The sequence below is a fragment of the Trichechus manatus genome, unplaced genomic scaffold (genome assembly GCF_000243295.1).
Source record: "Trichechus manatus latirostris isolate Lorelei unplaced genomic scaffold, TriManLat1.0 scaffold00018, whole genome shotgun sequence".
Lineage (NCBI taxonomy): Eukaryota > Metazoa > Chordata > Mammalia > Sirenia > Trichechidae > Trichechus > Trichechus manatus.
The window spans coordinates 23,980,641-24,004,341 of NW_004443954.1; the positions used below are offsets into that span (position 1 = coordinate 23,980,641).

General features: G+C 41.2%; 1 protein-coding gene across 5 annotated transcripts in view; it reads right to left on the reverse strand.

Annotated features, from left to right (window-relative positions):
• LYN (LYN proto-oncogene, Src family tyrosine kinase) overlaps nucleotides 1–23,701 on the reverse strand; it is a 159,767-nt gene that overhangs the window by 110,194 nt on the left and 25,872 nt on the right. The window contains exon 1 of one of the 5 annotated variants that reach the window (XM_023727799.1): nucleotides 5,381–5,399. The exons of 2 other annotated variants lie outside the window; for them this stretch is intronic. The gene's annotated coding sequence lies outside the window, so the exon portion shown is untranslated. Of the gene's footprint in view, nucleotides 1–3,748; nucleotides 4,042–5,380; nucleotides 5,400–23,701 lie in introns of those variants that run through there. 2 more of the 5 variants (XM_023727797.1, XM_023727795.1) reach the window with 2 other exon arrangements.

Below are 23,701 nucleotides of genomic sequence, written 5' to 3' on the forward strand. Positions count from 1 at the left end.
CACAGGGTTTCCTAGGCTGTAATATTTACCGGAACAGATTGTCAGGTTTTTTCTCCCACAGAGTGGCTGGTGGGTTGGAACTACTGACCTCTTAGTTAGCAGCCGAGTGTTTAACTACTGAACCACCAGGGCTCCTTGTGCACACTTTAGGAAACTCCATTCCTTTCAGTCTTCCTTTGGCCCACTAGAGCCCACTGCTCGTTAGCACCATCCTCTCCTCCCCCACTCCCTCAACGCTGTTAAGTTTGACAAAAATATTATTAGCGTCTCTAATACATAATAATTTTTTAAAGAGCAGTTTCAAAATAATAACCTTCCCTGACCTCAAATATCACCCAAATTTAACAGATGTCTGATTTTTTATTTTTCTGTCTGACACAAAACGCACATACACATTGACTAGGGCAGCATTTAACAATTCTGTACAGTCTAAAACACAGGTTGCCATCCCCACATTTCTAGGATAGCATCAGAGAGAGGTCAGCCTGTGCTCTTCCCTCCAAGGGGTGAGGCTGGGACATTGTGAAAGCCAGTACATGACAAGAGATTTATATCTTCATTAACATCTGGCACTGACAAGTCATCAAAGACAGGATACCACCTAGAACCATTGTTCCAGTCTGCACCAGCTGCCTTCAGATGTAAATACATGTCTCCATAGCCTTTTCAATCTGCATTTTGCACACAACCTTCCAGAGTGGCATCGTGTTTGGAAATCGAGTTTAATGTTTCAAAATCACCCAAATTAATCTGACAAAAGTTTAGCCTCAGAAGCACTATTTTTAAATTGGAAAACAGGGCCACTTAAAAGTATACAATGGGAAACACAGTTAAGCTAATCAGTTCTAATGTACTGACATTAAAACCACATTAATGTGAAGAACGTCCAATATTTCCCCCCAATATTCTCTTTCCCCCTCAAAAACCAAAATAAAACAAGTGTGTCTTTAAAATTTAAAAAAAAAAAAGTGCTACTTCTTTAATCAATGATCATTTGGATAATTTTTTTTTTTTTTCCTAAAGCTTCAATAAACAACTCTCAGGTATTTAGCAGACAACTCATAAGAAATTGAGAAGTGGAATTACTGAATGGAGTTGGTCAAATTTCTAGAGACCCTAAGCTACCACTGAGTTTAGTATGTAACATTATTTTATGTACCATTAAAAAAAGAAAAGGAAATGTTCCCCTTAAACATTTTAAGATGTTATTAACTGAGAGACACTGCATCATGATTTCAGAGGTGATAAAATGTGAAAACAAGTACATCTTAGAGCTAGTGAGGTACAGTAAGCACACGCTTGCTGAATATTCATTCCTTTATCTTAAAGATCGGAAGTGTTCAATTTTATCCTTAAATGTCGTTCTATTTTATCTTTAGTGCTGCTTCATGTCCTTTTTAAGTAGGGAGAATGTAACTGTTATTAAGTTTCCATGGACTTAAATAAGAAGCAGGTCTATCTTTTACTCCATTTAATGGTGAAATTAAGTAGTATTTGAAAGCCAGTGATGGTTTATAAAGTGGAACTGCATCATCATTGTCATGGATTGAATTATGTCCCCCCAAAAATGTGTGTATCAATTTGACTGGGCCACGACTCCCAGTATTGTGTGGTTGTCCTCCATTTTGTGATTGTAATTTTATGTTAAAGAGGATTAGGGTGAGATTGTAACACCCTTACTAAGTCATATCCCTGATCCAATGTAAACGGAGTTTCCCAAGGTGTGGCCTGTACCACCTTTTATCTTACAAGAAATAAAAGGAAAGGGAAGCAAGCAAGAGATCTCATACCACCAAGAAAGCAGTGCTGGCAGCGGAGCGTGTCTTTGGACCCAGCGTTCCTGCGCTGAGATGCTCCTAGTCTGGGGGAAGACTGATGAGAAGGCCGATAGAGACAGAAAGCCTTCTCCTGGAGCTCACACCCTGCATCTGGACTTTTGGCCTACTTTACTATGAGGAAATAAACTTCTCTTTGTTAAGGCCATCCACTTGTGGTGTTTCTGTTATGGCAGCACTAGATAACCAAGACAATCATCATTGCTAATCCACCCTGAACTTGTTTTCCAGACAGTAGCTAGTAAAAGCTAACATTCGATGCAAACTTTTAAGAATAGTAGTGTTGATACTTTTTAAATGTTTTTCTTAATCTGATAAAAGAGTATGCAGATAATTTTAATTAACATTTTCATGAGGATTACATAAATACAAATGGTATATGTTTTTTGCTGTTGTTGTTGAAGGCCTGGTGGTGCAGTGCTTAAGAGCTCAGCTGCTAATTCGAATCCTCCAGTTGCTCCTTGGAAACCCTATGGGGAAGTTCTACTCTGTCCTATATGTTTTTGTGTGTTTATTATATCAAGCCAAATAATAATTAACTCAAAGCAGCCCTTGGTTTCCTTTGTTTTGGTAAATAATAAGCAGTCCTTTGAAATATCTGTCAACTCATAAGAACTCAAAATAGTTGAGTTTAGGGGAATTAACCAGTCCCTGGGTAGCACAAACGGTTAAGTGCTCAGTTACTAACTGATATGTTGGCAGTTTCAATCCACCCAGAAGTGTCTTGGAAGAAAGGCCTAACGATCTAATTCAGAAAGATCACAGCCATGAAAACCCTATGGAGAGCAAGTCTACTCTGAAACACATGGGGTCACCATGGGTCAGAATCAACTCAACAGCAACTGATTTGGTTTTGTTTTTTGGGGGGTGGTGCAAATTGGTTAATGCACTCAGCTGCTAACTGGGAAAAAGTCCTGGTGATCTACTTCCAACAAATCAGCCACTGAAAACCCTATGGAGCATAGTTTTACTCTGACATACATGGGACCACCATGAGTCAGAGTCAACTCCACCACAGCAACTGGTATGTACCTGGTACTGTGCTGAGCACTTCATAGGCATTGTTTCACTCAATCCTTGTAACAACCCTTCAGGACTATTATTATTCCCATTGAACATATGAGAAAGCTGCAACTTAGAGAGGTGAAGTAACTTTTTCCAGATGACAGAGGCAATGACAATCAAGTCAAAGTCAGACTGCGTGCTCCTGGGTAAGCACCACTCACACTTCCAGGGAATTGCAAAAAGCAGACCGTGCATTGGAAGCCAGGACAACTGATCCACCTCATAATGGCCCGACACTGCAGATGATGAGTGACTGTGGCCTTCACATGCTGACTGGTAAAGGGCTTGTTAGGGGGTGGGGCAAGCTACTGGAGCAGAGAAACAGACAGAGGGGTGAGATTGGAAGAAGGATGCAGGGGCAAGAACGAATAATTATAGAATACATGTGGGGAAAGTTAAGGGCAGAAATTGGCAGATATAAATATTTATGAAAGAAATGTTCTAAGTCCCCTCTTAGTGCTGCACAGAAAAAAGAATCAAAATGTTTGAGCTGGAAAAGACTGAAGGGATCATTAGGCCAGCAACATCAGCATCTCTTGGGAACTTGGTGGTGTTGTTAGGTGCTGTTGAGTCAGTTCTGACTCATAGCAACCCCATGCACAACAGAACAAAACATTGCCCAGTCCCGTGCCATCCTCACAATCGTTATGTTTGAGCCCATTGTTGCAGTCACTGTGTCAGTCCATCTCGTTGAGGAACTTGTGGGAAATGCAAATTCTCTGACCCACCCCAGACCTAGAGAATCAGGAACTCTGGGAATGGGGCCAGCAATCTGGCTTGAGCAAACAAACCCTCCAGGTGATTGTTATAATGCTAAAGTTTAAGGATCACTGAGGATCTAGACCCACCTGTTTATTTTATTTTCAGACAAGACAGTGAAGCCAGAGGGGACCAGTGACTTGCCCAGGTCCAGCAGCATGGACCTGGCAAAGACAAAAAACAGAATCCCAGCCTCCAGTCTCAAAACTTCTTGATTGTTTGGTTCTTATTTTACAGAATTATCAATTTTCAAAGGATTTGAATTTAACAAAATATACATAAACAAACTCTAATATAATTAAACCTGGATATCATTGAGGGCAGTGGTGGTTCAATGGTAGAATTCTCGCCTTCCATGCAGAAGACTCAGGTTTGATTCCTAGCCAATGCACTCATGCATAGCCACCTGTCAGTGGAGGCTTGTGTGTTGCTATGAGGCTGAACAGGTTTCAGTGGAGCTTCCAGACTAAGATGGACTAGGAAGAAAGGCCTGGCAATCTACTTCCAAAAATCAGCCAATACAAACTCCATAGATCATAATGGTCTAATTCCCAACCAATCATGGGGATGGTACAGGACCAGTGGCATTCTGTTCTGCTGTGCAGCATGAGGTTGTCATGGGTTGAGGCAACTACCAAGAACAACATCAGAGGTTTGAGGATATCTAGAACCTGCAGTACATATGTTATACAAAAGTTCCAGCAAAAAATAGCTGGAGTTGCAATATTGAAAGCAGGAGATCTACAATATCAGAGAGACTGAATAGCCACAACACAGCATGATGGAAATTGAAATCAGAAGATACTTTTTCAAAAGGAAGCCCAGATAATAGATAAGGCTTTAACAGAGTTTGCCCTCAGTCATCAACTCACTGTTAATATGATAAGTATTTTAACATTTAACTTTTTCATCTAATTAACAAAGCCATTTGTCCTCTCCCAGTCTAACTGGATATTATTAAACTGTATTAATTCAAAGAAGGTGAAATCCCAAGCAAACAACAAACAGAGGCTAAGAGCCAATTTAAAGTTTAGCTGACCCTGAAGCCCACTTGAAATAAATCCATTCGCACTGTTCACCTTTTTTTCAACGTTTGTTTGAAACCTCGCTCCACTATGACAATCAAAATGAACAGTAGGGGGAATTAAAGGAGTAGCAACTTCTTTGGTCTTCCCGACTTTACCAGTTAGATAAATCGACTGCATTTTGTTCTAAAACAGCGTTTTCTCACATCTGGAGGTGGGAGAGAGGCTGGTGGGAATAAAGTACAAGGAACATACCACACCCCCACGGTGATTCTGCTGTCTGGACTCCCCCACAAATTCCTGAAGCTGAGGCTTCAGAGGAAGGTCCCAGAGTTTTGGCTGGTTGTTGAAGGAAATGCAAATGACCAGAGGGGCTGTGGTCTGACCAGGGCCCCTGCACATGGACCCTGACAGGGCCCAATCCACCCACATGGCTCTCCAAGCTGTGAAGGAACTGGCCATTTCTCACATTAGGATACAATAACACTCTCTCTTTCCTCCTCCACTCTTACTTTAAGAGAACATTTACACCCTAAAGTATGGGAGTTGTCTTAGCATCTATCATTTTAAGTACATAAATGCTCATAGGGAGCAGCAGGGCTGAGCCCCTAGACCCCCCAGGAAGCATTCATCATTCCCCTCAAAATTGGTGCCTGAATCCCAGTCATCTTCTCTACCCCACTGCCCTGGACTTACCTCAGGTCCTTATTAGACGTCACCAGAGCTGCTGTATTAAACTCTCCTACCAGGTCTTCCTTTCTCTTGCCTGCTCATTACCATCCTTTCTCTGTCTCACTCTCTCTCTCGCTCACACACACACACACACACCCCACTCCCACTACCACCACACTGCACACTGTTGTTCCAGTTATCTTTCCAAGAATAACTACGATTATCTGTCTCCCCTCTGTCTATGGTCAACCTGTTTCCTCCTTGCTTCTTGCTTATACAAGAGAGTTTGGCAATGAACTCCCTAGCTGCAACCGCTCATCTCATGCTGACCCAACCCACAGACCAGCCACATGGAAACCCAATACCCTAGGGCCTTTCAGACCTTCTCCATGCCTTTGCACAGGTGGTTCCTTCACAGCTAGGAGGGTGACTGTTCGGGTAGATCAGGCCCTGTCAGCTTCTGAGACCAGGAACCCTGGTCAGACCACAGCCCTTCTGGTCATTTGCATTCCCTCCAATAACCAAGACCCCACCCTAATAGCCACCTCCTTCTTGTTTCAAATGATCCATTTTAAATAGCACATCCCTGTGAAAACTGTTCTGACCCCCAGGCAAAAGAGCCACCCCCTCTTCCAGTTCCTGCCTGTTCAGTTAGGGCACTTGCTTCATATCTTACTCCACTTTGTATCTCCGGAGCCTAGGACACTGCCCAGCCCCTCAGAGGCACTGGGCTGGATTACTTAACCGATAAAATAATTCATGTGCAATTATTTCTCCTCTAGACCCTCAAAAGTTTCCTTCACTCATACCTTTAATAAAGCTGAAATTCAACAATTACAACTTTAATCCTGTCACTAAAGCCAGTGTGTTCCAGATTTGTGGGTTCAGAAGAACGGCTTGGGTATCTGTTAAGCATACAGATTCCTGGACCCTGCCCTGGGATTCCCTTGAATTAGAATCCTTATGGGGGTATAGGTATTTGCATTTGTAGCTAACAATATAAGCAGTTCTCATACTGATTGCCTTAGGCCACACTCTGTCCCTACTAAAAGTAAATACTGCTGGGAGGAGAACAACATATTAAACTTTACTAATTTTTTATACCGTAATGTGAATTATTTGGTAAAACCTTTTTTTTTTTTAAACACTTTAATGGAGGAGGTGGAAAATAAAGGTCATGGAATGTGTCCAATTTTGCTTTTGCAAGACATACTCTGGATGTGAACCCATTCTGCATCCACAACCTCTGTGATCCAAATACCTGTCTAATAAATACTCTTCAACGGCAGACCCCCCACTGGCTGTATTACATGATTTTCAATTTTTAATGGGTAGCATCATCAGTTACCTAGTGCTTACATGCTGATATTGCCAGATTTCGAGCTAACTATGGGACTTCATTGCTATATAAGGATAAAGACAAACTTGATTTAAACTTTTTACACAGGGGCCATTTTAAAAGAAATTAGAATTTGCATAGTCTACTTTTTAAAGATGTAGCTTTTATTCAGGAAATGCAACACCACAATTGTACTTATGAACTCCTTTGTTTTCTTCCTCAGAATGAAAGAATTTATTTTGGCTAAAATTTCAGAAAATACTTAAGTACATGCATGGAACGGTCTGATTGTAAAGTTGGATTTTAGCAATTTTTTTGCTTTTGAGCCTGGTCTATCTTGTTTTGTCTTAATTGCTCATACCACTTCACTGCAAGAACTGTTTTGTTTCATTGTGCCTATCAGGGTATCCTTAAGAATACTTTGCAAAAGAGGCCCACAGAAATCTGTTACACAAAGAAATACTCTTTAGTCCAAGTCCTTTGAATTACATGTTTTGTTTTTAACGACCATTTCTCTTCTTAGCAGCACCTTAACTGGGGTTTAAGTGTTTATGCAGAAAGTAGCCTGTCCCAGGTCACACGTCTCTGAATTGCTCCTCTCTCCTTCCAGCTGGGCAGAGCACTGCATGGGGAAGGAGGAGGCAGAGAAGGCTGGAGAAGGTGAGGATGGATGGGAACAGGCTAGGATGATTTTCACCTCACTCAGAATCACACTTGCGCCATCTCCACTTGGACATCTACTATATACCTTAAATAAAACCCATCCAAATCGGAACACGCTCACAACCAATCTCTGCCATCTCTGTTAACAGCACCACCAACTACCAGATACCAATGCTTAACACCCAGAACTCATCCCTGAATCCTCTTTTCCTCACTCCCTGACCCCATTTCATTGGCAAGGTCTTTGGATCAACATGCATAACCTCTGCCTAACCTGACCCCTTCCCAGCAACCCTGTCATTGGAGGCACCTTCTGTGTAGGTGCTCAACTGCTCCTTGGGGGCTCTGCCCCAGGGTGGCCAGATAAAGGACAGGATGCCTGTTATACTGGGATTTCAGATAAACAGCAAACCATGTTTTAGTATCAGGTACTGCATGGGGCATACTTGTGCTAAGAAACTGTTTGTTCATTGTTCACCTGAAATTTTAGTTTAACCTGTCATCCTGCATTTTTATTTGCTAAATCTAGCAGCCTTATCTGCCACCCCTCCCCCGATTTTCCACACACCAGAATCTTCCTCTCCTGATTAAAACCCTCCCACAGCCTTCCTCAGAATTTAGAATAAAATTTAAGTTCTTGACCAAGGCCTGGAGGGCCCCACGATCTGACCCTGCTAGCTTTCCCACCTCCCCCACCCTCTGGGCCTCAGCCACAGGAGTCTTCTTTCTGCCCAGGGACACCATGCTCATGCCATCTCAGGACCTTGCACTGCATTTCCTCTGCCTGGGACCCTCTCCTTGGCCTTGTCTTACACATCGTCCAGATACCAGTGCACTCCTCAGAGAGACCCTCCCTGACCCCCCAGGCTGAAGTAACACCCCCTCACCACCACCCACATGCCCTGTATCCTATTACCCAGTTTTATTTTCTTTAGAGCCCCTGCAATCCAATCTGAAAGTATTTATCAGCTTATTGCCTTTGTATCCCCACTAGCAATGCATGCTTGGGTGGCACAAGCAGTTTGCGCTTGACTACTAACCTAAAGGTTGGTGGTTCAAGCCCACCCAGTGGCTCCACAGAAGAAAAGCCTGGCAATCTCTTCCCCTAAAGATGACAGCCAAGAAAACACTATGGAGCAGTTCTACTCTATAACACACAGGGTGGCCATGAGTCACAGCTAACAACACCGGCAATGTGTGAAGTGGGAGAGATGTGTTTCTTTTGTTCACTGTCTCCAGGGCACCTCTACCTGAACCTGGCATTTAATAGGCACTCAATAACTATTTGTTGAATGGATGAATGAGTGAATTTGAGTTTCCCATCTGTAAAATAAGATTTCTTTAAACTCAAGGCAGTCTTCACATTTGCATGTTCAACTTTTATAATAATACGCTGACATCCCTAAACAACCCTTCCAGCGCCAAATTCAGACCCTTTTCCATCCAGTCAGGTACACACATTTCCTACAGTTTACGGCAGTGCTGCCCGCCCCAACAAGCTCACATTCATCCACAGTCATCTTCCTCCACACCAGACGGATGATCAGGGCAATTATTTGAGTGTTTCGAGTGTTCCATTGTATTTTACCTTTGTAACTTTAAAACAATTTAATAGGAAGCAAAAAATACCAAAGTGTCGATATGAATGATATGAAAAGCAGAGGTGTCATAAACCTAATTCAACTGCAACAAGGTAAACACAACAAGGAAGGTGAAAATGGCGACTCTTTAGCCTTAATCAAAAGGCTCTTTGATTTAAGCCAGCAGTCTTACTGTGGAGAAAATACATAAAATTAAACACCAAGGGTGAAATGTTGGGGATATATTGAAAATTACATCTAAAAGGGAATGTGCAATCGGAAATGGAATAAATAGTTTAGCTCTCTGGGAATGGAAGCCTCTTATCACACAGAACTCTACTTTTGGCTTTCAGGCTGCTGAGAAGAAAAAGGGGCTCCCTGTGGACTGTCAGGGACACAGCTGAAAAACAATGAGACCAGACTTTCGGCAAGGTATGATAACTACCCCCCTTAATTTATTCTCCCCCTTCTTACTGGGAACTGCTGGATTTTCTGACATTTTAGTTTTGACGGTTATGAACTGCCAGGAGAGGAGGAGGTTTGGGGCAGTGGTCCAGGCCCTCGTGTTGCTCAAAGACCATTCTCAGGCAGAACAGGAAACTACAGGAGGAAGGAAAGCATCCTAGTCATGGTGCCTGGTACCACAGCCCAAGGCAGACTCCAGCAAGAAGGAGGGAAACAGACAAAACAAACATGCTAAACACAGCAATTCTCTCCACGAATGGCACACCAAATCGTCCTATTATCACAACTCCAAATTCTCACAAAGTTTCTACAGCTGTTTCACAGATACATTTGTGTAAAATATGGACATTTCTTTAAGGAAACCTTGGAAATATACCAAGCCAAGTTCTGACACCAGGACCCTCTGGCATTCAGCATACTTTCATGAAAGCCTTCCTCACGCCTGATGCCTGACATGAGAGGCTGAACAAGGCAGACTCTGCCCTAGGAGATCAGGGAGTAGTGGGAGAAACAGGCCAATCAAAGCCAATGCTCATGAGGTGTGGCAGGTGCCACAACAGAGCTGTGTCTCACATGCACTGGGGCCACAGAAGCACAGCCAGCCCGAGGGTCAGTGTCAGCTTCACCTAAGCACCAGATTAGGTTCTCAGGTATGGGCTAACTAGATCTCACCTTAGGACATTTTTTTAGTTTTGCTTTTTTACTGAAGTACAGTTTATCTACAGAGAAGTGCAGTGATCTTAAGTGCCCTGTGTAATGTTTTGGTGTCTGTGTACACCCATGTCCCACACTCCAAAACAAGACACAGAGCATTCCCATCACTCGGAAAGTCCCCTGTCCCCTTTCTAAAGTCAGCTCCTACCCGCAGCTCCTGTTTTTGAACTTCACATAAATGAAATCATACAGTATGTAGCCTTTTCTGACTTATTTTGCTTAACATAATGTTCTTGAGATTCAGCCTGTTGTTGCATATAACGGTACTTGGGGTTTTTATTGTATCCCATTTACACCTTCTCCTCACTTACTGACTATCCTATTATCTAACATTTGACATTTATGAAAACAGTAAAAAATCTACTATCCGACTATTTTGTGCATTAACGACATACATCTGGTAGTAATGAATGCCAAGGTGTAAGGCGAGAGTAACACTGGCTGTGATGGTTATGTGTCAGCTTGGCTGGGCCATGATTCTCAGTGGTTTGGCAGTTATATAATGATGTAATTTGGCAGTTATGTAATGATGTAGTCATCCTCCATTTGTGATCTGATATGGTCATCCTCCATTTTTGCATAATGCCTATTTCTGCATAATGACCTGGTCTTTGGAACCTAACCATGTTGATAACTGAGGAGTGGGTATATGAATACGTCAAAATTTATTGAACCACTCTTGATATTTGAGATGTTTCCAGTTGTTTTTGTTGTTGTTATTGTTATGAGTAAAGCTGCTGTTTATATTCTTGTACACATATATCTTTTTGCAGACATATGTTTTCATTTCTCTTGCATAAATACCTAGGAGTAGAACTGCTTGGCCATAAGGTAGATGTGTGTTGAATTTAATAAGAAACTGCCACAGAGTTTTCCAGAGTGGCTGCACCATTTCACACTTCCACCAGCAGGGTATGAGGGTTCCACATCCTCGCCAGCATTTACCATCTCAGTCTTTTTTTAGTGGCTAGTGATGACTCACTGAACAGCAAGCTCTGCCCTTGCAGAACAGGAGGAAGGATGAGTCCAACAGCGTTATCAGTTTCTGGAGGGACTGCTTCCCCTCCCATGTCCAGGCTCCACTTAACACTCAAGCCCTCAGTTAGAGTTTAAATGGTGTGCATGTCATGGCCTTTCTTTTTGATCCTGATAAAATACTGATAAGGAATTCTATCAGAGAGGGAAGCAGCAGCTCAGAGACGTGGTCATTTGTCTGGAGTTCACATAGGCCAGGACCTCCACTCCAGCACTCTGACCACGTAGGCTGCCTAACTGCACAGGTGCCCATTTCGGGGCACACCAGCCAAACTGCTGCATGTAAAAAGAGGAGACATCTATTTAGTAGTGTGAGATAGGGTTGGATTATATCATGTGCTGTGGCTTCCTACTAAAACCCACTGCTGTCAAGTCGATTCCAACTCACAGTGATCCTATAGAACAGAGTACAGCTGCCCCACAGGGTTTCCAAGGCTGCAAGTCTTGACGGAAGCAGACTGCCTCATCTTCCTCCCACAGAGGAGCTGGTGGATTCAAATCGCTGACCTTTTAGTTTAGCAGGCAAGCACTTTAACCACTGTGCCACGGGGGCTCCTTGGCTTCCTACTACACTCCTTTCTCATCCCTCGGTAGTGCAAATGGTTAAGTGCTCAACTGCTTAGCTGGAAGATTGGAGATTTGAACCCACCCAGAGATGCCTCAGAAGACAGGCCTGGTGATCTGCTTCTGAAAGATCACAGCCTTGAAAAACTTAAGGAGCAGTTCTACTCTGCACACATGGGGCCACTATTAGTCAGAATCGACTTGATGGCAATTACCAACAACGACCCTGTTCTCACTTCTGGGCCACTTGGACTGAGCATCGCTTTGTAGGAATTGAGACGAATGGGGTGACTCTCAGAACTGCGGGGTGGAGCCAAGGACAAGGAAGGTGGCACATGCACACAGTGCAATCCCATGGCCATTGGAGATCCTGCCAGCCTGAATGCGGGAGAAGCTATGGGTACTCCCACATGGCTCTCAGCAGAGCCAAGTGTGTGTGTTCCTGTCTTCTGTAGTCACAGAAACCACCCCCAATGCTTCTTAGTGTGTAGAGAAGAGAAACATGTGTAGGGGAGCTTCCCCAACCCCAGGAAACTATCCACCCTCCTAACAGGTGCCCATTGTGGTCACCTTTCATCAAGAGGAAGGTGATCAAAGGTAGGTAGCTACTCTAGGCACATCTCAGTCTCCAGGACATCTGGACATCTGTGTGGGAAATGACCAGGTGCTAACAGGGGGCAACCTTACTTCATTTGTCTGAATGGTTTCTTACAACAGACCAAAGATTCTACCAAAGAGTCTAGAGATGGCTGGATCTACTGAAGGGGTTCTGAACCTTGGTACACAGCAGATTCAGCGGGAGAGCTCTAAAAAATACTGATGCTGGAATTCTGGGAAGATGGTGGCATAAATAAACCATAGCCCCGACGTTCCCCACTAATACAAGAAATACAAATAAATGGTGCTCAGCTTTCAGGGACTCTGAATCGGAGAGCAGAGGAAAGCAGCAGGGAACTGCAGACAGACAAGAATCAATAAATCAACGAGTTGCGTACAGTAGGGAAATCACATCTCCCACCATTCTTGCCCCTCCCCCAGCCACACAGACCAATGGCTGCAGTGAATTGGGGTAGTGGCCCCAGAAAAGAGCCTGCTTCCCTAACCACCATAGGTACAGAGAGACAGACTCCAAGCTTCTGCTCTAAAATCTATAAGGCAGGCCTTCTAGAAGTTCGTTTGGAGTGTGCCAGTACCTCCTCCATCAAGACACTGTCAGTTGCACACCTACTGCAATTTGTTACAGAAGTCCTGTGCAGTGGAATCTGCTCTCATAGTAAATACTCTACCAGCCTCCCTGCACACCCCATAGATCAGGCCTCTGAAACCAACAGGACAGACTTCCCGGGAGAGTAAGTTCAGGTCCATCTGCTCCCGTTTTGGTTGGTGCTAAGGACTGCTGACTGAAGTTGCTGCGAGCTAAGAAGCAGGCATCTTTAGAAAAGGCTACACCCACAGCCAACATACTAAAGTGAGGGCTCTGATAACAACAAGGCAGAACTCCCTGGAGGTCGGTTTGGAGGGTGACAGCCCCTCCCCACCAGAACACTGTCACCTACAAGCCTGCTGTGAATTGCTACAGAAGGGCCCTGCAGTGGAGTCTGCTCCCATATTCAGCATTCCACCCGGCTCCTTGCACACCCCATAGCTCCCTGGGGGTCAGTTAGGGTTAGTCTGCCCACACTTACAGTTGGCACTTAGGACTGCAGACTGAAGTTGCCATGTGTTAAGAAGCAGGAATCTTGCATGGAGGCTGCACTCACAGCCAACAATCTAACATGGAGATTCTGACAGCATCAAGGCAGATCTCCATGAGGATCTGACCACAGCGTGCCTCCCCTTCACCACCTGTTAATTGCTGGTAGCCAAGCTGTTGTAAATTGCTACAGAAGGACCCCACAGCAGAACATGCTCCCATAGTCAGCACTCTACCTGCCTCCCCATGCACCCCATAGCTCAGTCCTCTGAAACCAACAGGACAGACCTCTCCGGGGATCAGTTTGGGTCTGTCTGCTCCCCTTACAGTCAGTGCTGAGGCCTGCTGACTGAGGCTGCTGTGTACTAGGAAGCAGGCATCTTGAGTGTAGGCTACACCCACAGCCAACCTACGGGGTAGGCTTTGATAGCAACAAGGCAGACCTCACTGGGAGTCTGTTCAAAGCGTGACTACCCCTCTCCCAACTGGAAACTGTCAGCTGCTGGACTGATACAAACTCATACAAGGTTCCCTATAGTGGACTCAGGAGGTGGGTCACCTAAGTGGAGATTGCTCCCCCAACCACAACAGTACTACTGGGGCTCTGAAACCAACATGACAGATCTCTCTGATATCCTTCTGGGGAATGCCAGCCCCTCCTCCTCCTGAAAAGGAGGAAAGTCTGCTTGTGCTTCCCTGAATGCCAGTTCAGATATAAACAGCCATCACAGAGCAGGGAAGGAAATGTCAGGCAAAATTGGAGGGCAATACCCAGCCCAAAATGGAGCTCACTGGGTGTGGGATTTCTGACTAACAATGTCGTTGCAGAAAGTCAGGAAGGGAGTAATAACCAGAGAGAGAAGAATGTACCCCCTGGTAGGCAGATTGGTTGATTGATTGTTGTTGTTGCTGTTTGCTGTTGAGTTGATTCCGACTTATAGTGATCCTATAGGACAGAGTAGATCTGCTGCATAGGGTTTTCAAGCAGCGGCTGGTGGATTAGAACTGCCGACCTTTTGGTTAGCAGCCTGAGCTCTTAACCACTACACCAATAGCACATGAAATTTTGCCTGAATGGCAGTGCCTGCTGGTGGTCAAACTGAAATGTGTTCTCTAGTATGTTTGGGAGAGTCTGAAAGTTGAAAACTGAGATCTGGAACTTTTGAATCCTAATTAAAACAGAGAGGGAGAAGGAGCTATCACAGAGAGGAAGAGGAAATGGTAAGCAAAGTCCAAAGGCTCTGCCCACCTAAGAGTTTCTTGCAGAAAGTAGTATAGGCAAAAACACCAAATACTGCGAAAAACTGAGAAAGTTAACAACCTCGAAAATTCTAATACTTCAACAAAAAAAATCACAAGACACACAAAGAACAGAGAAACAATGGCTGATCCAAATGAACATGACAAAGGGAGTGAAAGTGCATCTAGTGATGACCAAATAATGAAAAAAATGAAAGAATATAATACAACAACATTAAATATAATTAAAGAATTAAGGGAAAACTTAGACAAAGAGCTAAAAGAAATGAGGAAAACAATGCAAAAACAAGATGAAGATCTAAAAAAAGAAATATTGCAACTGAAAGGGACAATAAATGGAATGAGAAACACAGTAGAAGGATTTACCAACAGATTTAATTAGACAGAAGAAAGACTCAGTGAATTAGAGGATAAAACAGTTAAAATTACAGATGCTGAAGAGCAATAAGAACGGAGGTTCAAGAAGGCTGAGCACAGAGTAATGGAATTATGGGACAACAACAAGAGACCTAATACAATAGTACCTCCTCATCCACAGGGGACTTGTTCCAAGGCCCCCATGCCCCATGGATGCCTGAAACCACAGATAGTACCAAACCCTATATACACTAAGTTTTATCCTATACATATATACCTATGATAAAGTTTAATTTATAAATTAGGTACAGCACAAGATTAACAACAGTAACTAATAATAAAATTGAACAATTATAACAATATGCTGTAATAAATGTTATGTGAATGTGGTCCCTGGGTGGGATGGAGCAGGACGGCACAAGATTTCACCACATTACTCATTTAACATATTCGGACTGTGGTTAACCGCGGGTAACTAAAACTGTGGAAAGAAAAACCGTGGATAAGGTGGAACTACGGTATGTGCATCATGGGAATTCCAGAAGGAGATGAGAGAAAGGGACAGAAAGAACATTTGAAGAAATAACGAAGGATACAAATCTACAAATCCAAGAAGCTCAAAGAACCCCAAAGAGGATAAACCCAAAGAGATCTACACGAAGACAAAACATAGTTAGGCTTTCAAAAATTAAAGATAAGGAGACAATTCTGAAAGCAGTGAGAAAGAAGCTGTCACATACAAAGGATCCCCAATAAGATTAAGTGCCAGTTTTTCCTCAGAAACATTAGAGGCCAGAAGGCAATTGAATGATATATTTTAAGTGCTGAAAGAAAAAAACACTGTCAACCAAGAATACTAAGTGAAACTATCCTTCAAGAATAAGGGTGAAATTAAAACATTTCCAGACAGCAGCGGACAGAGTTCATATCCACCAGATCGGCCCTACAAAAAATACTAATGGGAGTTCTGTAGATGGAAGATAAAAAACACTAGAAAGTAATTAAAAGCTATACATAAAAAAGAAAGATCCCTAATAAAAGGAAATGCATGGCAAAATATAAGGGCTAGTAATAAGGTATTCATGCTTAATAATTCTAAATGTTTTGTCTTTCATGTTTTTAAATAACAAATATACAAAAACCAAGGATAAAACTATGTTATAGAGCACATGAAATATAAAGACATAATTACGGATAACAACAACAAAAGGGGGGCAGAGGAGTGGTATAGATATAGAATTTCTGGTATGTTATTGAAGTTAAGTTGGTACCAACTTACCCTAGAATGTCATAAACACAAGCTCTTAAATGCAATCTTCATGGCAACCACTAAGAAAATACATTAAAAAGTGTACTTAAACACACACACAAAAAAAGGAACCAAAAAAGCTCACTACAATAAACCAACAAAACACAAAAGCAAGCAGTAGTAAAGGACAAAGATGAAGAAGGCTTAAGACACACAAAAAACAATTAACAAAATGGCAGAAGTCACTTGTTATCAGTAATTATAGTCAATGTAAATGGCCTACATGCTGCAATTAAGAGGCAGAGAATTTCAGAATGGATTAAAAAAACATGATCCAACTATATGCTGTTTACAAAAGACACACCTAAAATCCAAAAACACCAATAGGTTGAAACTGAAAGGATGGAAAAAAATATTCCATGTAGATAAAAACCAAAAGAGAGTTGGGGTGGCCATCTTATTATCAGACAAAGTAGCCTTTAAGACAAAATCTGTTAGAAGAGATAAAGATGGACATTATATAGTGATAAAAGCCTCAATTCATCGAGAAGATTTAACAATCATAAATATATATGCACCTAAATATATAAAACAAGTACTGATAGAACTGAAGAAAGAAATAGATAGTACTACAATAATAGTTGGAGACTTCAATACACAACTTTCAATATTCGACAGAACATCTAGAAAGATCATCAACAAGGAAACAGAGGACCTGAACGACACTATAAACCAACTAGATTGAACAGACATATACAGAACACTCCAACCAAAAACAACACAATATACATTCTACCACAGTACACATGGATCATTCTCCAGGATAGACCACTTTTTAGGCCACAAAGCAAGTCCTGATAAATTTAGAAAGATTGAAATCATACAAAGTATTTTCTCTGACCACAATGGAGTCAAGCTAGAAATCAATAACAAAAAAAAAAAAAAAAAACCTGGAAAATACACAAACATGGAAATTAAACAACACACTATTAAACTACCAATGGGTCTAGGAAGAAATCAAATGAGAAATCACAAATTTCTTAGAATCAAATGAAAATGAAAGCATAACATAGCAAAAATTATGGAATGCAGTGAAGACAGTATTCAGAGGGAAACTTATAGCAATAAATGCCTCCATGAAAAAAGAAGAACCATCTCAAATTAACAACCTAACTCAACTGAGGAACTAGAAGAGAAGAGGAAACTAAGCCTAAACTACCAGAAGAAAGGAAATAACAAAGATCATAGCAGATATAAAAAAAATCAAAAACAAAAAAATAGAGTCAGTAAAAACAGAATATGGTTCTCTGAAAAGATCGATAAAATTCACAAACTTTTAGCTAAACTGACAAAGAAAAGAAAAGATACAAATAACCAAAATAAAAAATAAAAGAGGGGACATTACAACTGACCTGATAAAAATAAAGAGAATTATGACAGACTATTATGAAAAACCAAATGGCAACAAACAGGATAACCTAGATTAAATGGACAAATTCTTAGAAGCACACAATCTACCCAACTGATTCAAGAGGAAATAGAAAGTCTCAAAAAACCCATAACAAGTGTAGAGATCAAATCAGTGATCAAAAACCTCCCAACAACAACAAAAACTCCTGGACCAGATGGCTTCAAAATACAGAGAAGAAAGAAATACTCCCTAATTCATTTTATGAAGCAAACATAACCCTGACACCAAACCCAGACAAAGACACCAGAAGAAAAGAAAACTACAGGCCAATATCTCTTATGAATATAGATGCGAAAATCCTCAACAAAATACTAGTGAACAGAATCCAACAGCATATTAAAAGTCATACAACATGACCAAGTGGGATTTATTCCAGGAATGCAGGGATGATTTAACATTAGACAATCAATCAACAAATTACACCCCATCAATAGAACAAAGGAAAAGAACCACATGACCATCTCTATGGATGTAGAAAAAGCATTTGATAAAAATCAACACCCTTTCTTGATCAAAACCCTAAAGAAGACTGGAATAGAAGGGAAATTTCTCAATGTGATTGAGGGTATATATGAAAAGCCAACAGCCAACGATATACTTAATGCAGAAAGACTGAGAGCTTTCCCCTTGAAATTGGGAACAAGACAGGGGTGCCCGATCTCACCTCTTCTATTCAATATTGTATTAGAAGTCCTAGCCAGAGCAATAAGAAAAGAAAAAGAAAAAAAAGGTATCCAGATTGGAAAAGAACAAGTAAAATTACCTCTATTCACAGATGATATGATCTTATATATAGAAAATCCCTAAGAGTCCACATGAAAACTTTTAGAGCTAATAGAGGAATTTAGAAAAGTTGCGAGGTACAAGGTCAGCAAACAAAAATCATTTAGGTTTCTATACACCAACAATGAGAAATCTGAAAGGGAAATTAGGAAAACAATTCTTTACAATAGCATCTAAGAGAATAAAATACCTAGGAATAAATCTAACCAGGAATGTGAAGGAGTTATACAATGAAAGCTATAAAACACCACTGAAAGAGAGTAAAGAAGACTTAAATAAATGGAAAAATGTTCCATGTTCATGGACTGGAAAATTTAATATTGTTAAGATGTCAATACTACACAAAGTGATCTATAGATTCAATGCAATCCTGATCAAAATTCCAACAGCCTTCTTTACAGAAATAGAAAAACCAATCCTCAACTTTATATGGAATGGCAAGAGGCCCTGAATAGCTGTAACAATGCTGAAAGAGAAGAACAAAGTAGGAGAACTCACACTTCCTGATTTCAAAACATACTATACAGTTACAGTAATCAAAATGGCCTGGTACTGGTATAACAATACACACATACACCAATGGAATAGAATTGAGAGTCCAGAAATAAACCCACACATCTACGGTCAACTAATTTTTGACAAGGGTGCTAAGTCTATTCGATGGGGAGAAAAGAGTCTCTCCAATACATGGTACTGGGAAAATTGGATTTCCACATGCAGAAAAATGGAACAAGATCCATGTTTCAAACCATACACAAAAACACACACAAAATGGATTAGGGACCTAATATGCAAACTAAAACCATAGAATTCTTAGAAGAACAAGCAGGGGCAACACTCTCAGACCTAGCTTTCAACAGTGGATTATCTAATATAATTACAAACAGCAAAAGACAAAATAAATAAATGAGACCTCATAAAAATTAAAAACTATAGTTTATTAAAAGATTTTACAAAAAAAGTGAAAAGACAACCTACTGATTGAGAGACTATCTTCGGAAACCATATATCCAACAAGAATTTAATAACCAATATTTATAAAAAACTTCGACAGATTAACAACAAAAAAGAGAAATAACTCAATCATAAAATGGGCAAAAGACTTGAATAGACATTTCAGCAAAGAGGACATTCAAATGACCACCAAACATATGAAAAGATGATAAGCATAATCTGCCCTCAGAGATGCAAATCAAAACCATAATGAGATATCACTTCACTCCTACTAAGTCAGCTAAGATAAAAACAATAATCAAAAAACAAAAAAGGAAAATAACAAATGTTGGTGAGTGTGATGGTAAAGGTTGTGTGTCAACTTGGCTGGGCCATGCTTCTCAGTGGTTTGGCAGTTATGATGTAGTTTGGCAATTATGTAATGATGTAATCCCCTCCATGATGAGATCTGATATATAATGTAATCTCCATGGTGAGATCTGCTATGAGCAGTCAATCAGATGAAAGGGAGTTTCCTTGAGGACATAGCCTGCATCCAATATATATGAATTTTCTGGCAAAGCTCACTGGCTTTTGCTCAGCTCTGGATCCTGCATTTGGCTCATCATCATCTGAACTCCAGTTACTGGGACTTGATCCAGCAGCCTGCCATATCACAAGCCAATCTTCATCTGCCCCTGCAGCTACATGAGTCAGGAGAAGCCTCCAGCCTAATGCTTGACCCATGAACTTGGGACCTGCCAGCCTCTACAACCACATCAGCCATTTCCTTGATATAAATCTCGCTCTCTCTCTCTATCTATACACATACACACACATAATCTTCACTGGTTTTGCTTCTCTAGAGAAACCAGCCTAAGACAGTATGTGGGAAAACTGGAACCCTTATCCATTGCTAGGGGGAATGCAAAATGGCACAGCCATTGTGGAAAACAGTGCGGTAATTCCTCAAAATGCTAAAAACAGAACTACCATTTGACCCAGAAATTCCACTCCTGGGTATATATAGCCAAAAGACTTGAAAGTAGAAACTCAAAAAGAGACTTGCAAAACAATGTTCCTTGTAGCATTATTCAGAATAGCCAAAAGGTAGAAATAAATGCCCATTAACAGATGAATGTATAAACAAAATGTGGTATATACATAAAATAGAATACTACTCAGCCAGGAGGAGAAATGAAGTCCTCATACATGCTACAGTAGGGATGGAGCTTGAAGACATCATGCTGAGTGAAATAAGCCAATCAAAAGGACAAATATTGTATAACCTCACTTATATACAAAGATAAGAACAGGCAAATGTATAGAGATCAAAGTTTATTACTGGTTACCAGGGGTGGGAGGGAGGGGGGAAGGGGGTTAACATCGATGGAAAAATCTCATAGATTAAGTGTAGGCTTGTGCAGCCAGTTACTGTAATTGCTGTCAATAAGTTGTACACCTGTAAAAAGTTGAATTGTCAGAAGTGTGACAGATATATTTACAACAATGACAGAAAAGAGAGAGAGAGAAACTAGCTGTTGAGGCTGCTTATATACTACCAATCACCTCATGGGATTTGGTTCCTTGGTTTGGAGGGTCATGGTTTCAAAGGACCATCCCAGTTAGTTGGCCTAAAAACTAGGGCTTCTGTTCTACCTCATAGTTCATTGCTTAGTGCCTGGGGTCTTGAAAGCTTGCAAGCGGCCATCCAAGGCACAACAATTGGTCTCTATTCACCTGGACCAACAGAGGAAGGAGAGTCAAGAATAGGAGGATCATATGGAATGTGTGGCTAATTGCATCCATGAACAACTGTCTCCCTCGCCATGAGACCAGACAAACTAGATGGTGCCCGGCTACCATCACTGAACATTTTGACCAAAGATTCCATAGAAGAATCCTAATCAAAAGAGGGAAAATGCAGAACAGAATTTCCAATTCTCATGGACTCTAGACTTTCTGGAGCCATGGAGGGTGGATGAAGCCCTGAAACTATTGTCCTGAGATAATCTTTAAACTTTAAACCAAAAATATCCCCTAAAGTCATCTTAAAACCAGACAATAAGTAGGAGACTTCAACACACCACTCTCAGTAAAGGACAAAACATCTAGAAGAAAACTCAACAAAGATAAGAAGATCTAAACACCCACAATTAATCACCTTGACCCCATAGACATACATAAAATACTCCAACCAACAGCAGCAAGGTATATATTCTTTTCCAATGCACGTGGAACCTTCTCCAAAATACACCACATTTTAGGCCACAAAGCAACCTTCAATAAAATCCAAAACATTGAAATAATACAAAGCATCTTCTCTGATCACAATGCCATAAAAGCAGAAATGAATAACAGGAAGAGCAAGGAAAACAATTGAAAATTTGGAAACTGAGTAACAGCTTGCTTAAAAACTACTGGGTAATAGAAGAAGTCAAAAATAGAATAAAAAATTCCTAGAATCAAATGAGAATGAAAACTTATTTAACTCAGAACTGAAGTCACTCCCGAAGTTCACTCTTCAGCTAAAGATTACACAGGTCTATAAAACAAACAATTTAACACACGTAAGGAATGCGCTTCTTAGCTCAATCATGTAAATGAGATTAAGTGGACAACACCTGCCCAAAAGCAAAGAGGAGAAGGCAGGAAGAGGTAAGAAAACAGGATGAAAACCAAAAACACAAGGGAAAGAATAGTCCAAAGGACTAATGGACCACAACTACCACAACCTCCACCAGACTGAGTCCAGCACAACTAGATGGTACCCAGCTACCATCACTGACTGCTCTGACAGGGATCACAATAGAGGGTCTTAGACAGAACTGGAGAAAAATGTAGAACCAAATTCTAACTCACAAAAAAAGACCAGACTTACTAGTCTGACAGAGACTCCAGAAACCTCAAGAGTATGGCCCGGACACCCTTTTACCTCAGTACTGAAGTCACTCCTGAGGTTCACCCTTCAGCCAAAGATTAGGCAGGCCCATAAAACAAAACAAGACTAAATGAGCACACCAGCTCAGGGGCAGGGACGAGAAGCCAGGAGGGGACAGGAAAGCTAGTAACGAGGAACCCAAGGTTGAGAGGGGGAGAGTGTTGACATGTCGTGGGGTTGGCAACCAATGTCACAAAACAATATGTGTATTCATTGTTTAGTGAGAAATTAATTTGCTCTGTAAACCTTCATCTAAAGTACAATAAGAAAAAGAAAACAAAAACCAGGCTGAATGGACACTGAGAACCCAGGGTAGAAATGAAAAGAGGGAGAGTGCTGACACATTGTGGAGATTGCAGCTAGTGTCACAGAACATTCAAATGTTATCCACAATTTATTATGATTCACACAGTCGAATGCCTTCATGTAGTCCATAAAACGCAGGTGGGCATTTTTCTGGTATTCTCTGCTTTTGGCCAAAATCCGTCTAACATCAGCAATGATATCACTCATTCTGCATCCATTTCTGAATCCGGCTTGAACTTCTGGCAGTTCCCTATCAATATACAACTGCGGCCATTTTTGAATTATCTTCAGCAAAAATTTGCTAGCATGTGATTTTAATGATATTGTTTGATGATCTCTGCATTCTGTTTGATCACCTTTCTTTGGAATGGGCATGCATATGGATCTCTTCCAATGGGTTGGCAAGGCAGCTGTCCTTCAAATTTCTTAACATAGTCGAATAAGTGCTTCCGACACTGTATCTGTTTGTTGAAGCATCTCTGGATGCTTGGAGCCTTGTTTTTCACCATTGCCTTTAGCACAGCTTGTACTTCTTCCTTCAGTTACAGCAGCTCTTGATCTTATGCTACCTCCTGAAATGGCTTCAGTACAGTGACTCTGTGTATTCCTTTCATCTTCTTTTGATGCTTCCTGTGTTGTTTAATATTTTCCCCATAGAATCCTTCACTATTGCAACTTGAGGCTTGAATTTTTTTTTTCAGTTCTTTCAGCTTGAGAAATGCCAAGCGTGTTCTTCCCTTTTGGTTTTCTAACTCCAGGTCTTTGCACACTTCATTAGAATACTTTACTCTGTCTTCTTGAGCGGCCCTTTGAAATCTTCTGTTCAGCTCTTTTACTTCATCATTTCTTCTGTTCCCTTTAGCTACTCTGTACTCAAGAGCAAGTTTCAGTGTCTCTTCTGACATCCATTTTGGTCTTTTCTTTATTTCCTGTCTTTTTAATGGCCTTTTACTTTCTTCATGTATAATGTCCTCGATGTCATCCCAGAACTC